We start from the raw sequence: 23,863 nt of genomic DNA on the forward strand, positions 1-23,863 counted from the left end.
GAGTTCGACAGCCAGCAATGCCTGTCAATGTTGCCTATTGAATTTAATGTAACTCAACTCACCCATTGAGCTCAGTCCAATGCAAAGCATGTGATTTTGGCACGTGGTGCAGCATTTCAGAGTTAAAACAGGTGGTGAGGAGGCGATACAACGCCTTCTCACGGCCTGTCAAATGCCCACTGAAAAGTTATCCAAATGCAGATTGCTTTTTAGAGGGCATTGCAAGCATGAAAAAGCCCTTATGGTATGACTTTTCAGTAGACCACTAGGCAAACTACGCAGCCGCCTAGGGCGCACTACTGCCTATGGTGCCCAGCCACTGAACTCTCTTCTCCCTGCAGCAAGCAACTAAGTCTCAGCATCAGCAGGCAGCCGCCGCTTCGTTCCCACATAGTGCACTTAGCGACCCCGGAATGAATGGAAGCAAGCAAACATTTATTGATGGGCACTGGTAGGCTGCATTTGATGGGCGCTGGTGAGGCTGCATTTCATGGGCGCTGGTGAATCTGCATTTCATGGGCGCTGGTGAGGCTGCATTTGATTAAAAAAGGTGGGGTATACATGGGCAGGACAAAGGGGGTGGAGTCAGGGGTGGAGCCAATGAGGGGCAGCAAAGTTAGGTTTTGCCTAGGGTGTCAAAAATCCTTGGACCAGCCCTACCAGTAGTAGGTCCCCTAATGTATTATATGAGAATGCAGTGGGGGGTCTTTCAACCAGGGTCATGGACCATTGAACCATTACTGCAATTTGGGTGATTTCTCCTGTGTCTGCCACTGCAATGCATGACAATGGAAATCACAATATTGGCCCAGATTCTCAAAGGACTTACGATGGCGTATCGCCACGTATGCCGTCGTAAGTCCGAATGAGAGCCGTCGTATCTATGCACCTGATTCTTAGAATCAGTTACGCACAAATTCGGCTTATATACGAGCGGCGTAAGTCTCTTACGTCATCACATCTTAGTTGCATATTTACACTGGCCGCTAGGTGGCGCTTCCGTAGATTTCTGCGTTGAATATGCAAATTAGCTAGATACACCGATTCACGAACGTACGTGCGCCTGGCGTATCAAGATACGTCGTTTACGTAAGACATACGCTAGCGTAAAGTTACCCCTCATAAAGCAGGGGTAAGTCATGTTAGGTATGGACGTCGGAAACGTACGAACAGCGTCGTATTTTACGTAGTTTGCGTAAGTCGTCCGTGAATGGGGCTGGACGTAAGTTACGTTCACGTCGAAAGCATTGACTATTTGCGGAGTTATGTTGAGCATGCGCTGTTCGTTAAAAGCGTCAATCACGTCGGGTCACTATTCATTACCATAAAACACGCCCGCACCAGCCTACTTTGAATTACGCGGGCTTACGCCGGCACAGTTACACTACGCCGCCGTAACTTTGGGCGCAATTTCTTTGTGAATACGGGACCTGCCTCACTAAGTTACGGCGGCGTAGATATGCTACGCCCGCCTATAGATAAGCGCGTCTACGAGAATCTGGGCCATTGTCTATGGTGCTGGTGATGCAGTGCACTTTCTGAAAAGGTGAAGGCGCTTCTTTTGAGGCAGCATAATGTGTTTTTGGCCCTATGGGAGTGCATGAATAGTGCAAGAAAAAATTGTTTTTGGTGTGTTTTTGGCATATTTGCGTGCATCAAAAACGTGTTTAAAACTGTGCAAAAACGTGCTTCAATAACGCACATAAAACCTCCATGATTATGCATTATACTAGTGTGAACCTTGGCTTATTTAAATCTAACTTTTTTTGGTACACCCACACACCTGACAAATGGGACGTGATCAAATATTTGAGATCCTCGTCTAATGATACAAAATGCCATCTTTCAGCCAGGTTTTGTCCTTGTGCCAAATATGTTTTTTTTTCTCTACCAGCGTATTTGGTTTCTTTAATTTACTGCTATTTATAAAACAGCGCAGAGGCTTTCCAGGAATTCCAAATAGTGTGAGCAACACAGACACCAACAGTGACACAATTATTCTAACAAGAATTCTGAATCCATCATTAGGTGGGAGATAGGCTTAATGTGGGACTGCTGAGCTTTTTTCTGGATCACATTTCTTTTGCAGTCATTAATTAGAGATGTTGTCATCCGCCATCAATGGGGAGTGACATCATCATCGCTCTATGATGAATAATAACACACTTAGTACTGTCAATAAAACAGGAGCAGGGACTTCCTGGTTTATGTGATAAAGACATGATAAATCACCAGGGGATTTTAAACTATACTTTTTTCTCGTTGGCATAATTCGCTAATTAAAAATTCTATTGACAATCATCGCAAACTGCAGTGTTTATATTATTAATATTTATAGTATAGTAAGTAAAATATAATCATAATAATTACTGTTCTTGTCAACGTGCTGCTATCCTGCTATTGTATTTTCATTCTCCCTGCAAATGTTAGATTTGTTGTCATTGCGCCTTGTCGTTGTTCAGGCATTCATTCATTTACGTGTGGACTTTTTTTCTTTTTTTAAAGTATACCTAAGCCTAAGAACAAAAATGGAATATGTATTGCAGCTTACCAGTTTTTAGATGTGATGGCTGCATTACTTTTTATTTTTTTCATGTTTTTATAATCTTTATTTTCAGCTGTTGATCCTGCCAGTAAAATACTAAGGGGTGTCTTTACCAAAAATGTGCATTGCAATTTGCCCGGTGAAAGTGCATCTACATTCGTTCTGTGCAAATTCGAGCAAAAAATGTATGTAATTAGGCAATTTCCTGTGTTGGACAAATTTTTTTTAGTGGTTTACGGAAATGGAAAATACTGCATTTGACCACTAGACGGCGCTAAGTATAATAGGACTCATAGGAAGTGGAGGCATTTATTTATTACAGGTACTTATATAGAGCTGTCAATTTACACAGCGCATGTATTATACATTATGCTGCCCTCAAGAAGCTTACGGTATAAGGTCCATAACTCACACGGATGCACATAATAGGGCCAATTTAGACAGGAGCCAATTAAACTACCAGCATGTCATTGGACATGGCAGATAGTGCTATGGTTGGGATTAGAACCAACAAACCTAGTGCTAACCACTTAGCCACTGGAGTCACAACCAGTTATTCTTTTAATCAGCACAAAACTAGCCTAATTTGTCAGAAATTGAAAGCAGGCTGCTCTTTATTGCATGAGAGACATGATGTATCTCTTATGCATTAACATAAACTTACCTGCCTACTCGCAGTCTGATATTGAATATGCAGCTCAGTGTCATCTTCATAAAGCAGAGTTCTGCCCCCCCCCCCTGCAAAAAATTAAAAGTCAGCAGCTACACATACTGTAGCTTCTGACTTTTAATATTAGGACACTTACCTGTCCTGGAATACAGCATCGGCTCTCGAGTACCGAACTTCCTAGTGATCTGGCCACCCACAAACCATTCGAAAGGGGCCAAATGTGGCACCAGAGGGGAGGGAAGAGGCAGATAAGCAGAGCTTCCACTTTTGGATGGAACTCCACTTTAATTGTGGACAGAGTATGGAAATTATTAGTAAGAAGTTGATGGAATACTTATTTGTGAAAGGCCCCATAACTCCAGTATTCCACCATTTTCCTAAGGTACATAAGTGTAGAGAACAACTTAAGGGTTGACCTGTAGTGGTTGGTAATGGCTCCAGTTGTATATTTTCCTGGGTGGGCAGCAAAGCACAGCCAGCCCCCTGGTCGGGTCAACTGCAACACTCTCAGGGGTCAGAGTCGGTCGGTTCCCCTTACCCTGGGAAGCGCTTCACTCTGGGCGACCGCCTTCCCTTGTGTTTCCTTCTTGGCATCATGGCGGTGTGCCCGCTGTGCGTCTCCTCCATCAGTGCTGCCCATCAGTGCTGCCTCCCAGTGCCCATCAGTGCCACCTATCAGTGATCATCAGTGCTGCATATCAGTGCCACCTATCAGTGCCCATAGTTGCTGCATATTAGTGCCTCCTCGTCAGTGCCACCCCATCAGTGCCCTTTAGTGCCACCCCACCAGTGCCCATCAGTGCCGCCTCATCAGTGCCCATCATTTCCGTCTCATCAGTGCCCATCATTTCCCCCTCATCAGTGCCCATATATGCAGCCTATTAGTGCCCATCAGTGCAGCCTCTTTAGCGAACATCAGTGAAGGAGAAAAATTACTAATTTACAACATTTTCTGACAAACCCAGCGGTGATTAAATATCACCAAAAGAAAGCAGGAAGGAAAATCAAAGCATGAACTCTATTGTGAAAATAATGCCTGGATTGAAAATTTGGTCTTATTTTCAAAGCTGTCCACATTTTTGTGTTTTATACAGTAGCATATCACTGCAGGTAATACTTGAATTTTTAAGAAATTTGCTTATCTGTAAAGGTGACAGACAGTTTGCTGTGAGTGGATATTTAGCAGTTTTTTGTATGTCTGCCCTTAAGGCACTGCAGGCTGATTTGGGTTAGGCGCAGTCTGTGTGCGGAGAGTCTTTCGTGTGCTGTGCAGCGAGCCGTGTTCCTACATACGTGAGATTACATGCACACACACGGGAGAAGGCCTCTGCTGGAGAGAATTCTTGCTGAGATTCTGTCCCATCGGCTCACTGGTGCAGTAACAGCACAATCGTTCAGGATTTATTCCCCTCACCATATGGTCTGCTCATTACCATACACTCAGCGTCCATATGGAAGCCTGGGATGTGAACCCTACTCGCTGGAACTGCCAGATGAGCAGCTCTGTTTGTGTCATCTGCCATATTTGGGTTGTTATGGCAACACAACATCAATAAAAAAGGAAATGTTGGCATTTTTTCTCTCTCTCATCAATATTCACTCTTAACCCTTTCATCTAATGCACTGCGGCCGTTAACGTATCAATGGGTCATACAGACTTTTCCTTTTTATCTTGCTTTTAGTCAGACATCAAACAAAGGGGCAGATTTATAAAAACTGGAAAAAGAAAAATGCACCACTGACTTTTACTGCCTCATTTTTTTTTTACTTCAAAGGAATAGATAGTGTTTTTTTTTTCTTTGTTTATTATGCTCTGGTCTAAAAAAGGAACATTTTAAAAATATTTTTATATCATATTTACATCATATTGCATGTTCGTAATATAATCTTCCTTCCAGTCAGCAGTTGGCGCTCTACTCTTCTTTTTACCTGACTGACCTAAGAGTGACCTAAATTTTTAGGGCCCATTCCGATAGCTTGAATCTTGAAGCTCCAAAACACTTGAGGAAAAATCAATTATTCTTTTTTTAATGTGGTTAAACATGGCTGCAGATTATGGAGCTGTGCACAGCTGGGTTCATGGGCCTATAACATAACATACAGTTGTGTTCTTATCTGTGAAACAGTATGCCTTATGGATCAGAAAGCACCCATGTGCATGAGCCCTAACAGCCATTGACAAAATGTTGAAGTGGTCAGACATGAACAAAGCATAGACTTCTATAATGTGTACTTGTTTCAATTAAAGTGGAGCTCCGCCCAAAAGGGGCAAGCTCTGCTTGTTTGCCTTCGCCCTCCCAGGTTTTGACAGGTACCCGCTCCCATTTCTGGCCTATCTCGGCACGACAAAGTCACCCAAAAGTTCGGCCCCCTTCCTCTTTCCCCCAGGCTGGGCCAATCACAAAGCGCTTCAAGCATGCGCAGTAGGGAACCAGCTTTAAAGCCACAAGGCTTCACTGCCGGTTTCTCTTATAAGAAATGGCAGCAGCAGCACCGGAGAGCTGTTTGAGAAATCGGCTGGGTGAAGACACCGCTGGATTCGTGGAGAGGTAAGTGTCCTAATATTAAAAGTCAGCAGCTGCAGTATTTTTTTCTGAAGGAGCATGAAGCTTTGCTTTAAGAGCACTAAGTGTAATTTCTGTCTGCTACTTTGTTCCTCTGCTATCAGCATGAACCACTTCTGACAAGTTTTCCTGACAGGCTGAAACCAAGAGAAAAATAGTGACAGGGGAGGAAGCTCCCAACAGAGTGACAGCTTAAGCTCTGTTCCTGTGAGCTGTGTGAAGGGGGGGGGGGTTGTCCCTTCCCTCCAATCAGCACTCAGAGCTCTCCTCACTGCAGAGTGTAACTACAGCTCTCCTTACATATTTTTTTTTCTAAACTCTCAGACAAGCTCATAAATTCAGCACTTTCAGAGAAGAGAAGACTGCAGATAGACAGGTACAACTTATGTAGGAGTATTTGCTTCATCTCTGTGTATCATCCAAGGAGAGTCCCTTCACTGGGTATATGCAAGGGTTTACAACCACTTTAAATATATGTTGCCAACACATCAAAATGCACATTATGAGCTGATGCACTGTCATTGACTTTCTACACACTAGCTGGCAGAAAACAATGGAAATGTCATATTTTTCAAAATGCACTGCAGCACTAAGACAGGAACCGTCACCATGTTTATTTTGGGGAAGTCAGACACATGCTTTATAGTGTGCTGCAATACAGGCATTAAAATGCAACAGTGTTAATGGGCCCTTATACAGTAAAACCTTGGTTTGCGAGCATAATTCTTTCCAGAAACATGCTTGTAATACAGAGCACTTGTATAAAAGCATTTTGTTACAGGGTATAAAAGAGAAGAGAGGCACCTCTAAGTGTAGCAATAAGTTGCTAAATGTTGTACCTTCATTAAATGTAACCATATTGCTACACTTAGAGGCTCCTCTCTTCTTTTTTATACTCAGTTGTGACATGACGCTACTCTTATATCAAGACATCGCTTGTATATCAAGGCAAAATGTATTAAAACATGTTTCTTGTCTTGCAAAACGCTCTCAAACCAAGGTTTCCTTTTAAAAAGCTGTAGTGGAATCATCATCATTAAAGTAGTTGTAAAGATTTAAGGTTTTTTATCTTCATGCATTCTATGCATGGAGGTAAAAAACTTTCTGTGTTCAGCAGCACCCCCAGCCCCCCAAAACATATCTGAGGCCCATTCCGATCCAGCAAGTGCATTGGCTTTCCTGGGTCTCTCCCTCCTCATTAGTAGAGGTCTATTGGCTCCTGTTACTGTCAATCACAGCCAGTGAGAAGAGAGTGGGGGTGGCGCCGAGTTGTGCCCCGTATGTGAATTGACATACAGAGCAGCGGCCTGACCAGAGGGGGTGAGTCTGACCAGAGGAGGGTGTGTCTGACCAGAAGGTGAGGGGTGTCTGACCAGAGAGGGGAGAGTGTGACCAGAGGAGGATGTGTCTGACCAGAGAGGGGTGAGTCTGACAATAAGGGGGTGAGTCTGACCATAAGGGGGGTGTGTCTGACCAGAGGGTGGGGTTGTCTGACCAGAGGGGGCTGTGTCTGACCAAGGGTGGGATGTGTCTGACCAGAGAGGGTGCGTATGACCATGGGGGGGGCGTGTCTGACCAGAGGGGGAGAGTCTAACCAGAGAGGGGTGAGTCTGATCAGAGGGGACTGAGTATGACCAGAGGAGGGTGTGTCTGACCAGAGATGGGTGCATCTGACCATAGGGGGGTGTGTCTGACCAGAGGCGGGGGTGTCTGACCAGAGGGGGTGAGTCTGACCAGAGGAGGGTGTGTCTGACCAGAGGAGGGTTTGTCTGACCATAGAGGGGTGAGTCTGACCATAGGGCAGGGGTGTTTGACCAGAGGGGGGTGAGTCTGACCATGGGGGGGGTGTCTGACCAGAGAGGACTGAGTCTGGCCAAGGGTGTGTCTGACCAGAGAGGGGTGAGTCTGACCATAGGGGGGTGTGTCTGACCAGAGGTTGGGGTTGTCTGACCAGAGAGGGCTGAGTCTGACAAAGGGTGTGTCTGACCAGAGAGGGGTGAGTCTGACCTTGGGGGGGTGTCTGACCAGAGAGGGGTGAGTCTGACCATAGGGGGGAGGGGTCTGACCAGAGGGCCGGGGTGTCTAACCAGAGGGGGGGTGTCTGACCAAGTCTGCTAAGTTACGGAGTGCTCTTGGAAGTGTGGTCAAACTGGTGCCTGTTGGATAGTCAAGTCATATTTGGACACATGGTCTAAACTGCTATAACAAGAACGTGGTGAAAATGGAGGATATTAGTACAATGTCTGCCTGACTGCGTATGTATGTCTAAAAATTCAAGTGAGTTTCACAGATTTCTTGTTAGCTACTACAGGTTCCTGTATTTGCACAACAGAACAAATACATAATGAATTCTGTTTGTAAAAGTTTATTTCACTGCCCTGCTTTACAGTTCCCACTTTGTCACAAAGGTAGAGTAGCACTTTAAAAATATGTTTTTTCCTCTGAATGCTTGGACTAGTTAAAATAACACATAATAAGATAGAATAATAGATCAAATACATACAATGGAAAAATACAAGCAGACCAGCATTAGAAATGCAGGCGAACAAGCTATGGGAACATCACAAGAGGTAGGAATAGTGGTAGGCTCTGTGTCTGTTTTTGCCGCGCGCTCTTGAATCACTGATTCAAGCACCAAACCAATTAAGAGGCACCTTACAATAATGGGAGTCGTCAGCAAGATTTTGAAATATAAATCATTTTCACCTCCCAAGCTCTCATGATCCGCTACAGCTCTGTCTCTTCGTCTCAATTGAAAGGGAATGTTTGCAGTCTCAGTTCATCAGCTCACATTAGCCTCATGCTGAATATTTAAACATAGAAAGATTTAAATACACCACAGAGCGAGGGAGAGAGAGAGAGAGGCAGAGGACTTGATGAGGGCTCAAGCTCATTGTAATTTAGTAAATCAGCCATTTAGTTGCTGGCGCATCTTCTCTCTGGTTGCCAGGAATTAGTATGTTATGCTCAAGGAAATGGGCAGATGCCAGTCCTTGGAAAGAGATTGTGTGTAACTCAACCAGCATCTGTGTAGCTGGTGGCTCAAAAGTGATGTACTTTTTCATTCTGCTTATCAGCTTGAAATATTGGGCCAGAGTTGGCATCCCCTTTAAAAGATAAGCGTGCATTTACATACACTTATTCTTTTTTTAAAGCTAAACTCTAGCCTTACGTTCAGTCTTGTACAGGCTCTTCTTCTATACAAAAATTGCTTGCAGTGTGTTTTAGAAGCTATAGCATGTCCTCCAGCCTACCTCATTTCCTGGCTGGAGGACACACCCAGCATCAACTACCTTTTTCATTCTCAGCCCGACTGTCCCTGGCCTGCCCCTTTCATTCATTGGATTTCAGTTGATGGAGGATCAGCATCACATTTAAATGCAGTCTGCCTAGGAACATTCACTCCTTCAGACTGACATCCACTGATCAAGGCTTTTTAATATTTGCATAACTCTTCCCAAAAGCCAGCCCACAGCTTGCTTCAAGGCTGAAGGCTCTTGAGAGGAGTACTGAGATGGTGGGGCTGTGATATTTTCAGGAAATTATCTACAGAACCCTGTTGAACCTTCCTATGAGCCATGTAGGAAGACATAGAGTGATGATGTCAGTAGGCCTAAAAATAAGGTATGTAATAAAAATGGAAAGGTTTTATTCAAAAATGTCATTAGCATGTTGATGAGTGGGGAACGGAGGAACACAGGATATGCAAATGATAAAATTATTAAACTTTAGTTTTATATAGGACCCTATTCAGTGCAAAACACAGGTATTGTATTTACAGAAATGCCAGTTTACATGGGATAGTTGTACTCAGTTGTACTTCACAGGATGCTTGTCAAAGATGAGGTGGGCATGGTTTGTGGAAAACTATTATTCACTACGCCTGGCAAAAATTCAACTTCCTTTTACCTCCATCAAAGCACAATCCAATATAGTGTAGTCTAGTTCCAACCTAGGGGGCAGTGACCAGGCACACAGAGTGTATGTAATTATCAGTAGGTGAAGAGCCAAAACCCTCAAGTTGGTAGGCCACTGAGATGCAAAGGAGAATGTGCCTACGAGGTGAAGTGCTGCAACTTTTAACATCCGCTGGAGGGGGTATTAACCACATGGCCCTCTTTGAGGAAAAAACACCAGCCAACTATGCCCAACACCCCTGCCTTTGTGTTTATTAACTTTTCCAGCCCCCATACCCCTACATATTTAAACTGAATTTCAAGACCATTCAGAAGAATATTCCTTTGCTCGGAAAGACTGCCAAATCTCAGCTAGTTCTCTAACCAGTGACAGGCCTGTGTCAAATGGCTATTGCTCAAGTTAGAGCTTTTTTCCCCCCTCCTTCTTAGTCAGTGCAAGTGAAAATGAGGTCCACACAATGTCAAATACACATGGCAGTGCTTTCTGAAACCTATATATGAAGCCAGAGAGGATATTTTCTATAGTAGTGATACAGGTCTAGATGGCACCATGCTTGGTCCAATTAGTTTGGACAGGAGAAATAAAATGTCACAAACTGTAGAGCCTTGTACCCAGGACTTTAGTGCAAAAGTTAGTTGGGACTTTAAGAGTGGGCAATAGACAGAGTGTGTGATTGCAAAATGAATATCTAAGAGAAAAACACTCTATAGCTTATTCTTTCCTTCAAAAATTATGTTTATTGGGTCTTGCCAAGCCCTCACAGTGTTGGTTGTACTGATGAGGAGCTTGGATTTTGGATATTATTATGTCTGTGAGTTTGGGTATCTAACCTCATGTGAATCACGGAGTAACAGCTAGCCTAAATCCACCCAGAATCTGACAGGTGCTGAGCCTACTGCTATGCCATCAAGAGAAAAGCCATAACTTGTCTTGAAGCCTCAGTTCCCCATTTACTGGTCAGACAGTTATACATCAGCTAAGTTATCGAGAGAAGTCTATACTCTTCCACCTGCTCATACTGTGGAGTCTTTTGAGACAGACACCTCCGGGGCTCAGTTTAGCTGCTGATCCCTTTCCTTGGCTGGAAGCTGAGCTTTGGCTCATTAGTGTCTCTCCCTGGGGCGGAGAGCTCAGCACCATGGCTATGCTGTGTGATCCATCATTGTAAAGTCATCTGTCCCAGGCAGCTGTGCACAGGCCAGCCGATCGAAGGAACAGCTCTTACAAGTCTATTATTGCAGGCGGGACAGTAATTGAGCAGCAGGGATGGAAGGGAGCAGCTTGCGGAGTAGGACAGACATCGGAACTTGATAATATCTCACAGCAAATCATTAATTTCAAAGCTTATGGTCCAGTCCTATCCAAATAGCATTCAGTGGGTTTACCTTATACATTTATAGCATATAAAAGGATATTTAACTCATTATGTCTTTCCTTATATTAAAACCAAGGTGAGGTTACATGTATCACCAACAGGGCTGCCACCTGGGAGCGCAGTGCCCCCCAGTGGAACAAGTATGTGATCTCGCTATTGTTACTGCAAAAGTGGACTGGAGAAGGAAAGTCTGAAATATTGCTCAAATGCATAGGGCTAGATTCACGTAGACTTTACGTTGGCATATCTATTGATACGCTGCGAAAGTTGAAAGATGCGCCGTTGTATCTATGCTTGCTATTCAGGGAGCTAGATACGCCTGAATTTCTGCTTCATCCAACCGACGTAAGTGTTAGTACGCCGTCGTATCTAGGGTGCATATTTCCGCTAGCCGCTAGGAGCGCTTCCGTAGATTTACGCATAGAATATGTAAATGAGCTAGATACACCGATTCACAAACGTACTTGCGCCCACTACGCCGTTTACGTAAGGCTGATGTCCGGCGTAAAGTTATCCCTGCTATATGAGGCGCTGCCAATGTTAAGGTATGGACATCGGAACAGCCGTCAAATTTTACATTGTTTACGTAAGTGGTACGTGAATGGGGCTGTGCGTAGGTTACGTTCACGTAGAAAGCATTGCGCCGACGTTTCTTAGGGAGTATATGCGACGTGATTCTGAGCATGCGCGCGCATGCGCCGTACAAACGGCCATTCATTTACATGGGGTCACGGCTAATTTAAATGAGGCACGCCCCCTACCTGACCTATTTTGAATTAGGCGGCCTTACGCCGGCCTATTTACACTACGCCGGCGCAACGTACGGCGCGGGATCTTTGAGAATACGGTTCTGGGCTCACTGTTTTACGTCGGCGTAGCGCATATGAGATGCGCTACGCCGATGTAACTGAATCTAGCCCATAGTATTTGTTTGTTATAGTGAAACTGTTTTGAGAACTTCACTTCACTTTTCAAATATAGGGGTTTATTTACTAAAACTGGAGAGTGCAAAATCTGGTGCAGCTCTACCAACCAATCAGCTTCCAGTTTTTTTTTGTCAAAGCTTAATTAAAGTTGACGTTAGAAGCTGATTGGCTACCATGCACAGCTGCACCAGATTTCACACTCTCCAGTTTTAGTAAATCAACCCCATAATGTTGTAAGGTGGAACAAAAGTAATACGTTTTGTAAATACCATAATCTATTGTGTTCACCGGATATTGAAGCTATAACTGAGCCCAACAGTAAAGATACTGGGCCAGATTCTCAGAAGAGTTACGCCGGTGTATCTACTGATACACCGGCGTAATTCGTATTTCCCGCCGGCGTATCATTGTTTTGTATTCACAAGACAAGATACGACGGATTTAGGCTAGGATCCGACGTGTAAATCACTTACGCCGTCGGATCCTAAATGCAATACAACGCCGACCGCTAGGTGGCGTTTACGTTCAGGTCTCATTTGTTTGTGCAAATGAGCCTGATACGCCGATTCCCGAACGAATTCGCGTTGCGTAGCCGTCGCTTACGTCGTTTGCGTAAGCATAAGGTTACCCCTGCTATATGAGGGGTAACCTTACGCCAGTCCGCCGTATGCCATGTTAAGTATGGCGTCGGGTCCGCGTCGTCTTTTCCCGTCGGGTACGTCGTTTTCCTAAGTCGTTCTTGAATACGACTTTACGTCAATGACGCACACGTCGGCGTCATTGACGTTTTCCGTCGAGAACTGGAGCATGCGCACTGGGCTATTTTTAGCCCGGCGCATGCGCAGTTCGATCGGCACGGGGGCGCGCTTAATTTAAATACAAGTCGCCCCCTTGGAATTACGCGGGGATACGCCGGGCCAATTACACTACGCCGCCGCAAATTACGGAGCAAGTGTTTGGGGAATACAGCACTTGCTCCTGTAAGTTGGGGTGGCGTAGTGTAAATAGCTTACGCAAAGCCGCCGCAGGTTCTACCAGAATCTGGCCCTCAGATTTTGTTTGTTGCCATAAGTGCCTGTCTATAGCAGTTCTATATGTCAGACACTGCATTCCATGTGTTTGCAGTTCAGGGTTTTAAGAACAGGGATTCTATTTCCATAACAATGAGGTATGCAAACACTTTTTATAATACATTTCCTGCTTCAGATTCATGAGAAATTTTACAAAAGTTACTTGTTTCCAAAAAATGTAAGACTATAATTGGTTTAATAAGTACTTGGCGAGAGTGGAAGGATCCTGTAGTCCTGTCATAAGGGATTGTGAAAGCCCTGCTCTAATTGGCTGCAAGAGATCATAAAAAAGTCACATAAAATGGAGTGAAAACGTATAACTTTAGTTTGGTTGCAGTGTTTAGGCAGAATTTAAACTAAAATTCTGGAACACCAATGTGCTGTTTATCTGCATTTATTGTTTAAATAATGTAGAACCCTCTTTTTTTGCAAAGATGGCAATATAATTATTTTCAATGTTCCAGAAGTTCAACTTTTTAGGTGTTACTTTTACCTTACATTGTTTTCTACTGATGATTTTTTTTTGTGCAACAAAGAGTAGGATACACATGTTATTTTCACACATTCAGTTACAATAATCAATCAGGTAGAGTCAGCCAATAACTCTTCACATACAGTACACCCAGTCTTTAGAGATTGCCGTTGAGTCAGTAATATAGATAAAACATGCACGGCATGAGTCAGTTGAGGATTCACTGACACCTTCATAAAAATCATTATCTGTGCGCTCTACTTTTGTGTATGCAGCACGACTAAAAATTCTTATATGTGGTGAAATGCCAAACCTGAATCCTATTTTGAAAAAGTGGAGAAAAGTTTTAAGTCTTAAACCTATGCTACATGAGCCACTTGAGCTCACGCAACTGCCAATGTATTGCAATTGGTTGCAGATCTCATAATCCACCATCAAATACTTTTGCTGTTATTGAAGATTGCTGTTTGTGGATGATCGTACCATGGTGGAATCCACAACTGTTCCCGGGATCAGTATTTTCCAAAAAATATTTTGATTTAACCAGTCCATTCATGTGACTTAAAATCACACACGAAGCATACGTTAGATTTTATGACCCTACTTCCGCATAAAGAGCCTCTTCAGAGTTGTGAAAACATGTATGGAATGGCCTAAAACATTGCCCATTTATGCCTACAAAGTTCCCTCCCTACCAGAGTTGATCCACATATACACTGGTGATGCAAAAATGACAGCTGCTATTGGACCCTTTCTGTAAATGAAATAAAAAACAGAAGGGGATGGGGTCTTGGCTAGGGATGAGTGAGATTGAGAGCTTTTATTTCCCCTAAAATTGGGCAAAATGGACTGGAGTCAATGGTCAAGGCAAAATTAAGGAGTTTTTTTTTTTTTTTTATGATTTTTGTAGTGAGCCCCTAATCGGGAAAACATCACCTGCAGGAAGCCTATAGGCAATACTGGTAGTTAGCATTTACCCTCTGTTTGTCTTTAAGCACAGCTTTTACAGTACAGGCCTCTAAAGACCTGTAATGTTGAAGGAAACCTGTGGAGGGCTACAAATTCTTGTTGGCTGTTCAGATGGGTATGTCTTAAGAGAACAGGATTTATTTATTATCAATAATTGGTGTACACTATTGTTTTGGTGGGAGATGATGCTTTACATAAACGCTATTTCTCAGTTGGACTTCTCAATCTTATAAAAACATATAGGTTGGCCTACTTTGTATTGTTTGATTTTGCAGAGCCTCTCCAAGTAGGGTATCCCAGCGGTGTGCATCGTAACTGTCACTACAGGCTCAGAAACTGACACTGTGATACTGTGGTTGTATGACACCTTCTGCTGGGGCTGCAGAGGATAATTTACTTGTATAGCATAAGCAGTGAAGCCCTGGCGTTTTTCTTGAGCAGGTGAGAGAAATGTAGGAAATTCCTCACTTTTAGTGGACATAATTTGATCCGTTGTCCCTAAACCTCACCCTATGTGCTTATTATTGTTGTCCCCAGTTATCAACAACTGCTAAAGTACTATAGACTACCACTACACACAGGCCCCAACACATTTCTACAGCACATCCATGGACTTGAATGGAGACATTTGGCAAGTGTTGCAAGTTGTAATGCCAGCTACACATTGCAGGCAAGATCTAAGTTAACATGAAACTATAAAAAGCAACGTAAACCTTCTCTGTTTCCTAAACCATTCACAATTCATGTAAAGAGCAGGCATTTGCTTTGCAAACCCTTTGAATAGCTTTAATAATGCAAAGCAGACAGCTGCTCCTTATGCCCATGTAAACGAGGAATAAATTGTCTGACAAATAAAATTGGCATGTGGATTACATGGGGACATGTCATTGGTGTTACACTTGCCATATGCATTATATTACCAAAAGTTTTGGGATGCCTGCCTCTACACGCACATGAACTTCTTCCAGCCTTAGTCCATAGGGTTGAGTATTGAGTTGGCCCACCAACAAAGAAGGTGGGATGCCTTGCTACTACATAGTCCTTGGTAAATCTAAAGACATTGTAGAAGATTGTAACATACACTTTATTACCAAAAGTATTGGGACTGCCTTTACACGCACATGGAATCCCAGTCTTAGTTCATAGGGTTCAATATTGAGTTGCCACCCTTTGCTGCTATAACAGCTTCAACTCTTCTGGGAAGGCTGTACACAAGGTTTAAGAGCATGTCTATGGGAATGTTTGACCATTCTTCCAGAAGCACATTTGTGAGGTCAAGACAAGAAGGCCTGGCTCGCAGTCTCCGCTCTAATTCATCCCAAAGGTTTTCTATCGAGTTAGGTTCAGGACTGTAAAGGCCAGTCTTGTTCCTCCACCCCAAACTCGCTCACCCATGTCTTTATGGATTTTGCTTTATGCACTGGTGCACAGTCATGTTGGAACAGGAAGGGGCTCTCCCCAAACTGTTCCCACCAAGTTGGGAGCATGAAATTGTCCAAAATGTCTTGGTATGCTGACGCCTTAAGTGTTCCCTTCACTGGAACTAAGGGGCCAAGCCCAACCCCTGAAAAACAACTCCACATCATAATCTCCCTCCACCAAATGATTTGGACCCATGCACTGTTCAGTGCAGTTGACCATCATCGGAAAGGTAGTTCCAAAACATCTGGGGTGCCAATGTTTGCCATCACTGTCCTAGGGTGACAACACTGTTCCTCCACACAAACAGTACAGTGAGTGTAATCACCCTAGGTTAGGATTTTTTTTACTGCCATGGTCACCAGGTAATACTAATCATGGTCTAGCAGAAGAAGTAAAACACCAGGTGTCTCTGGGCACTGGGCATATCTCACTGGTGACATCAAGATGCCTACAGGTGACTTAGCTCATCAGAAACTGAAACACTTATTTTGGATGGACTTGCCTTTTGTTTCCCCAGGCTCCTTGTCTGCCTTCCTGTGACTATAATTCTAAGTGACTGCATGGTTTACAAAACCTTGTGAAAAATAAATAAGTAAATAGTACATCATCATCTGTAACATTTTATAATAACTCCAGGGGTCACATTGCTGCTGAGCCAGTCACGAATGATGCCATCTCAGATTGTTTGAAATAACGATTACACAATCTATTTTAACTTTGAATATAAATAGTTTTTGATCTCAAGTGCTGATCTCCAGCAAATATGTACTGAAATGCCAAAAGAACATTAGTGTATGGCAAGAATGTAACCTAACTTGTGGAAGTTTTAGAAAAAAACAGATGCAGACATCAGATTGCTGCACTCCATTAACTATTTCAGCAACCATACCCCAATCTTCATTAATGGTATACGTCTACTGCAGCAGCAGTGTAAAGACAACATATGTCTATTCTAAAGCCCTTAAGAAAGAGGGAGATATGTGAAGTCCCTGAAATGCATTTGATATAATTTCCAATTAAAAAGGATTTCATCATATTTGAGCATTCTGCCAAACGTTTTTTGGCGTGCTGCTGTCCTTTGAACCGCACGTTCTGCCCAAGTTCTCTCAGGCTTAGTGGGCAGCTGTGGTTCAGGAACAGCCTACAGTATATACCAACCTATGTACCATTTCTATGTTATAATTTCATTCATTATAAAAAAATAATAGGGTAAAATTCCATACCATTTTTAACCCAACTGGTCTGGCCAGTTCACAAAATTGAGGACATTTCCTGGTCCTCAGAAGGTGAGATTTTTCCTGGTACGGGTGTAAAACCATGGTATACTTCAGTTTTAGGCATGGAAGGGATAATTGAATGAAAAAGCCACACTGCCTTTCTTTATCTGTACAATGCTAAAAAAAAAAAAATTGGGCATTTAAAGTATAAGTAAACCCATATATAAGCTTTAATATGCTAACGTAATTTTAAAAGCTGTTTTTCATGTTCGTTGTTCAGGCACCACCTTCCATTACAGGGTTGCAACACTTTTGTTCTGGCATCCCATTTGTGCTTCTGCGTTGTCACAATGTCACACACTCTTCCAATGCAGACACATATTGCACAGGATTTCTCCACTGTTGTCATCACCTTAAAACATTTTTATTTTTTGTATGATACACAGTGCTTTATCAAACTAAATGTCGTTCAGCTAAAGTTTCCATCTACTTTAATAAAATGTCCCTTTAGCCAAATATCACACCCACATTTTCTACATACTTAGGTTTTGCTTTTTGTTTCACAAATGACCATTTTAGTTGAACCATGTCCCTATAAATTAATGTATTTTTATACTTATTCATGGATTTACTCGACATCCCCCTTAACCATATTTGAAGTTTCATAACACCCCTTCTAGCCGTGATGTAAAACAGCTGTGTTTATTGTATTCTGTGAGCTGATGGAAAGAGGCAAGGGAAAAAAAAAACACTTTATTTATTACTTTTGCCTGTTGGGTGGGAGCGAGAGCATATGCGGTAAGATGCATTGTACTTATACGTTCTCACGTTCCTGAAAAGCAGTGCAAATAAAAAGCAGCCATTAACCATCTAAGCGGCAGACCAAAAAAAATAAAAATAAAGAAACGGCCCAGAGCTACCAAATAGATTCAGCGCATTTTCTAGAACTTTCTGTAGCAGTAAATAAATAGTAATGGGTCTTATGTCCCTTCCAGCATCATACTGACTAAACGACTTGGTAGGGAAATCACCTTTGGTAATTGTAAGGTCAACGCACGGTATCCAATCCTTCATCTTCTCTCCAAATGCAAAGGCGCTATAAATATTACGACTCCCTTTTAAACATGAAATTGCTCTGGCAAAATTGCCCTTTCCATTCACTAACATAATGTCATAAAATATACATTTCGAGGTAAATATGCAGCAACGGTTGGGGCGGGCCTCCCGGTCCACCAGTAAATGAGAGGTTAACTGTAGAGTGCCAATCCCATTATTGAGGGAATTTAGCACCTTGGACAGCTCTGTAAAAATCTTTATTGCTTTTCTGACCCAGTCGGCATGTTTTGCCTGTGCGAACCTCACCTCCTTCCTCTGATTGAAAGGCAATATATTAGATTCTGAACACAAACACGCCTGAGGCTTGATCCCCTACCGGGAGTGCAGTGACACGGAGGGATTGTAATTTTCTGGTCACTCTACTCTGGGGCACCAAGCCAGGCGTCCCTGGTTAACTTTACAAAACTACGGCATGTTTCAGACTGTCTTTCTCAGAATTGAAGGGGAACTCTTGATAATGGTCTCCATTTCTTTGTTCAGGGTTCTTCTTGTTTCAGCTTCCTCTCCCTCACAAAACTTACCAGAAGGATAATATGTTAAATGTAAACCCAATCACTAAAATCTCATATATGCTTTAACACACTAAAGTCATTTTATATAATAATTTATAATATAAATAAAACCTGATTATCTTTTCCATAAAAGGCCTTCATGCCCTCTTATAAAAAAATATATATATAATAAATAAATGTATATATACTGTATATATAGTGATAGTGTGGGGTACCTGTAGAGTACCTTTCATCAAGTCCAGACCAGTCATGGATGTACGTTTATATGAATTAAACGTTCAAGTTAAAAAAACACTCACACAGTAACCCTTGCAGGTAGGTTTCAGCATCACCACAATTGAACATATAGCATGAAGTGCCTCCTGGCTATTCAGAGTTTGTAGTCCCTGAGCTTGTCTCTGCACACGGTCTCAGTAAGCTTTCTGATAAACAAGACATTTACCTGGACTGCACAGTCTCCTGCTTAATGACTCCCATTTTTTAATACCCCTTCAGACAACAGTATGGTCAGATAGCCTCTCCTTGGACATTCTCCCAGTATCTGCTCTCACACATATGCATATGCTGCTCCTGCAGCAGCCTCGCTTCAGGGGAAAGGATCCCCAAATCATAGCCAGCCCATTAATTAATAAGGCAATGATTAAGACATTCTGGAGCCTCCCAACCTGCACACACCTTTTTTAAATGTCTTCTGGCCAGTCCTTTGATGTCATGGATCCTTTTTCCTCTCTTGAGGCAGTGGTCAGTCCAGCCAAGGCTGCTTTTATGAAGCTTTCCCTCCAAGATGGTTCTATGACAGCTGGGGCTCAGAAGGGGTGAGTTGAATGAGTCTGAGAGACCGACAACATCAAATGGCGGAACATATTTTTATTTTTAATAGGCAACTTATTTTATTTGATTTAGCTGGAGTTCTGCTTAAAAGTAGACCTCGGGTTACATGCTTTACAAATGTTTTAAATTCCTCATAGCCGCAAGCATGCTCTATGTACGTATCCTCCTATGAAATCATGGTACTGCTTCTCTTTCATTGGTCATAGGAAAACATGGCTGCTGAAGTTCTTATTCCTTACACCCTCTATTGCCCAGCCTGTGATTGGGCAGTGAAGGAGCAGCAGCTCATTGATTAGATCTTTTCTGTGCTCTATGCTTCTTGTCCAGTGTTAAGATAACAAACATTGTGTAATGTAGTTAAAGCAATGACTAAAGCCTGGTACACACTATACATTTTTATTTCATATAAGCCAACGGGGTTAATGTTTTTTTTTTTAAACAGATCACTGTACTAACACAAGTGATGTTCGTACAGCGACCTCCCCCACTGTGCAATTGTGGTCGGCTGCTAGCTTTCAGGCATTTTCGTTCAACAGAAACTGGTTTTGTGTACTAGGCTGGTTATCAAGCATTCATTCGACAGAAGCCAGTCGTGAAATCGACTTCTGTCAGACAGGCAGCTGCACACACGGGCAGAAAGTCGGCCGCTTTCTACTCTAGCGGCTGATTTTGGCTGATAATCGGCCTGTGTGTACCCAACATTACTTACTGTGTTGACCCCCCCCCCCCTCTCCCGGTGTAATTGTTGTTGTGCGCATTGGATTATAGGAGACCATCTGGAGTACCGCTTTAATTGGAAAAAAAATAGCTGTATGTATATTTTTACTGATAACATCAATCTCTTAAAATTTCAACAACTTTCAACTGAATTTTCCAGAGTCTGATTCCTCGTTTCGCTGTCATTATGACTCTACCTTGCTTCCCCAGGCTGTATAAATCATACCGATAAAACAATAAAGCTATAGATCAAAAACACACAGCCTAAACGGGACCATTCCTATTATGTTTCTGAAATGTTTGCATTACGTGTTGTTAATTAAAAAATAATTTAAATGAGCTTACCCGCATTACAAATTTGTACGGCTTATTTTACGACCCCCCTAGCAAACCCAGGTTTCCTTTGATGTGAATGTGGTCCCTCTGCAAGTAACAGAGAAAATATTGAATACAGACAAAATCACTCAGGCGTGTCTGTATGAACAAGGACCTGTCTTGCTCATAGTGCTAGTTTTATAATAGGTTAAAAGGGGAGATCGCCCTGGGTCCTCTGCCAGAAGGAGTCACATGCTGAACAATGATATAGTTAAAAAATGTGTTTCTTTTAAGAAAATGTATCTTGTATCAAGTTCAAACAAATTTTTGTGGCTCAAGGGAACCACACATAGAGCACTTATGCCCTATGGGGAGTAGCCTATGCATGTGTGTATGCAAGCACAACCTCATAATGACGTTGTGTCACACTTTTTTAAAATGTGTGACTGTCATTGAAAAAGTAAACAACACCATAATTATTGATTAGTTAGATAGTGAGAAAAGTTGATTATTGGGAGCATTTTGTGTAGAGGTAGGTCTAGCAAGACTATCAGGCAAGACCAACCTCTATATTTTGTTTTGTATATTTATGTGGACAGTTGATGTAGATCCATAGGTTGCAGTATTGACAGCATGTATTTACATGTATACACTTCAGATATATAACTAATTTAACCTTAGTTCCAATGATATGCAATAAAATCCAGCCCTGCCCGCACACACACCAAGCAATCTAAAAGATAGATGGGAACCCAGAATCGGCTGTACATCATAGCTCAGGGCTGCTCCACCATGAACCCTGTCTGCATAATATGCAACACATTCCGTGCTCTTATCTCACACTCTGTCTATAGCAGCTTTCGGTAGAAGTTCTTTCACTGTGCCTGTAATGTGTGTGGGCTCAGTTATTGTAGAGTGAGGTAAGGGTGACAGCACAGGGACACAATTGGGGGACAGTTGTCACCCTATAGCACAAAGTATCTGAACAGGGTCCTTCGTGGCAGGATCACCAAATATTTTTTAAACGTATTTTGAACATAAACATGTTAAAGAAGAATTCCAGGCATGATATATACAGTTTGGACCAATGTAACTGTGTATATACCATGGGTGCTCAAGCAGTGGCCCTCCAGTTGTTGTGGCACTACAAGTTCCATCATGCCTGTGTCTTTGGGAATTATGCTTGTAACTGACAGCCTTGCAATGTCTCATGGGACTTGTAGTTTCTCAACAGCTGGAGGTCCACAGGTTGAGCACCAATGGTATATACCAGGGATCTTCAAACTATGGCCCTCCAGTTGTTTAGGAACTACAATTCCCATCATGCCCAGTCATGTCCGTGAATGTCAGAGGTTTACAATGCCTTATGGGATGTGTAGTTCTGCAACAGCTGGAGGGCCGTAGTTTGAGGATCCCTGGTATATACCATACATGGACTATTCCCCCAGGAAGGAAAAAATCACTGAAGTAGACACCTCTATTCTGGTGATCTCCATTTCCTTCCATGTGCTGTGTTGTGCTGAACAGACAGCTTAATGCGCTTTGAATACAGGAGTACGGCTGCTTAGCTGAATGAATGCAAATTGTTCTCTGATTGGATGAGGTTGAGTGACTTCATGCTTTCCACATTGTTCAATCAAAGAATGATTCATTAATTCATTCATTAAATACTAAGCTTTCTCTGAATAGAAAAAAGGAGAAAGGCTGGTGCTATGAAAATCTGCTAAAACATCATTTTATTATTGCATGTGAACAGCAGTCAAAAAGTACACCAAGTGTAAGATAAGATGGCCTGCAAGCTGAATAGAATTCCAAACAACGTGTGTTACAGTAAAGGTGGAACTCTGTTTACACTGTTAAACAGTACTGGTAACGGTGGAGCATAATCTGAGTAACAGGCGAGTAGAAGGTACAAACATAACTCCAACTGACACTCAACCATACACACACATGTGCCTCCCCTCTTCCCCCAAGCGCATACCAAAATCCAAGAAACACATGGAAACAGTACCCTAAGAAATTACATTAAAAGAGATCTGGAATGCCCCCCCTTCCAGTTAGACACCCCTCCCGGGCTGGTTCCCCTGACTTGCCAGGCACTTCATCTTCATACAGCGCAGAATTTTAAATTGAAGAAATGCTAATGCGCATGTAAAAGCGTGTCATCTCAGAGTTTGCAAGAGGTTTATGGTGACAGCAAAATGAATGCAATTAGATCTCATTTTTCTGATGAGAAACTGCATGAAAATTAATAATACCAATTTTCTTTTTGGGGAAAGTCACTTGTTTTTTTTCCCTTCCTTTCTCACTGAACTTTTTTGGAGAGCTCAAATCTCAGGCAATTTTCTTGTCCGAATTAAAACTCTTCTATGGCCTGGAATGACAGGGATGTTTACATCTCCTAATAAACCCTGCTAACTTTTGTTTCCGAATGATAAGCACCTTAGCAGATGGACTAATCCAATTAGATAAAATAATTTGAGGCAAGGCCAGCCCTACTTTCAGGCTGTCGGTTGTCAGTGGGAATTTGTAGTGTCTGTCCCAACCACTGACAACTAAACTACATACCATCACCTTCTATTGCCAGCATAGTAATGTGCAAACGATATGGACACACAGGACTAAAGCAGGTCTTAATGGTAAAATAATGGTGAATTTTTCAGTAAGCACATATATTGAGTCATTAACCTGCCTGGTGGTATTCCCGAGTCTGACTCGGGGTTAGATTTTCCTGCTGCGAGCGGTAACCCCGAGTCAAACTTGGGCTTGCCTCGCTAGATCCACAGGGAGTGTTTACTTACCTTGTCCCTGGATCCAGCGATGCCACCGCGCTGTGTGAGCGAGCGGGACCTCGCTCGATTCACACAGCGTCCTCCTGTGCCGTCGATCTCTGTTCCCTGCGACGTTACGACGCACGGGGACGGAGAACGGCGCCAAATTCAAGAAAGTAAACAAACACATTACATACAGTATACTGTAATCTTATAGATTACAGTACTGTATGTAAAAAAAACACACACCCCTTGTACCTAGTGGTCTGCCCAGTGTCCTGCATGTTATTTTATATAATAAAAACGTTTCTGTCTCCCTGCAAACTGTAGATTGTCCATAGCAACCAAAAGTGTCCCTTTATGTCAAAAATAGTTTTAGATCAGCTAAAAAACTGCGATAATAAATTATAATCACTTGCAGAATTGTGCAATAGCGATTTGTGGGGAAATTTG

General features: G+C 42.6%; 1 protein-coding gene across 5 annotated transcripts in view; it reads left to right on the forward strand.

The window, feature by feature from the left end:
• EBF1 (EBF transcription factor 1) overlaps nt 1-23,863 on the forward strand; it is a 449,855-nt gene that overhangs the window by 411,336 nt on the left and 14,656 nt on the right. The gene's annotated exons all lie outside the window — the stretch shown is intronic.

The sequence above is a fragment of the Rana temporaria genome, chromosome 3, assembly GCF_905171775.1.
Source record: "Rana temporaria chromosome 3, aRanTem1.1, whole genome shotgun sequence".
NCBI lineage: Eukaryota > Metazoa > Chordata > Amphibia > Anura > Ranidae > Rana > Rana temporaria.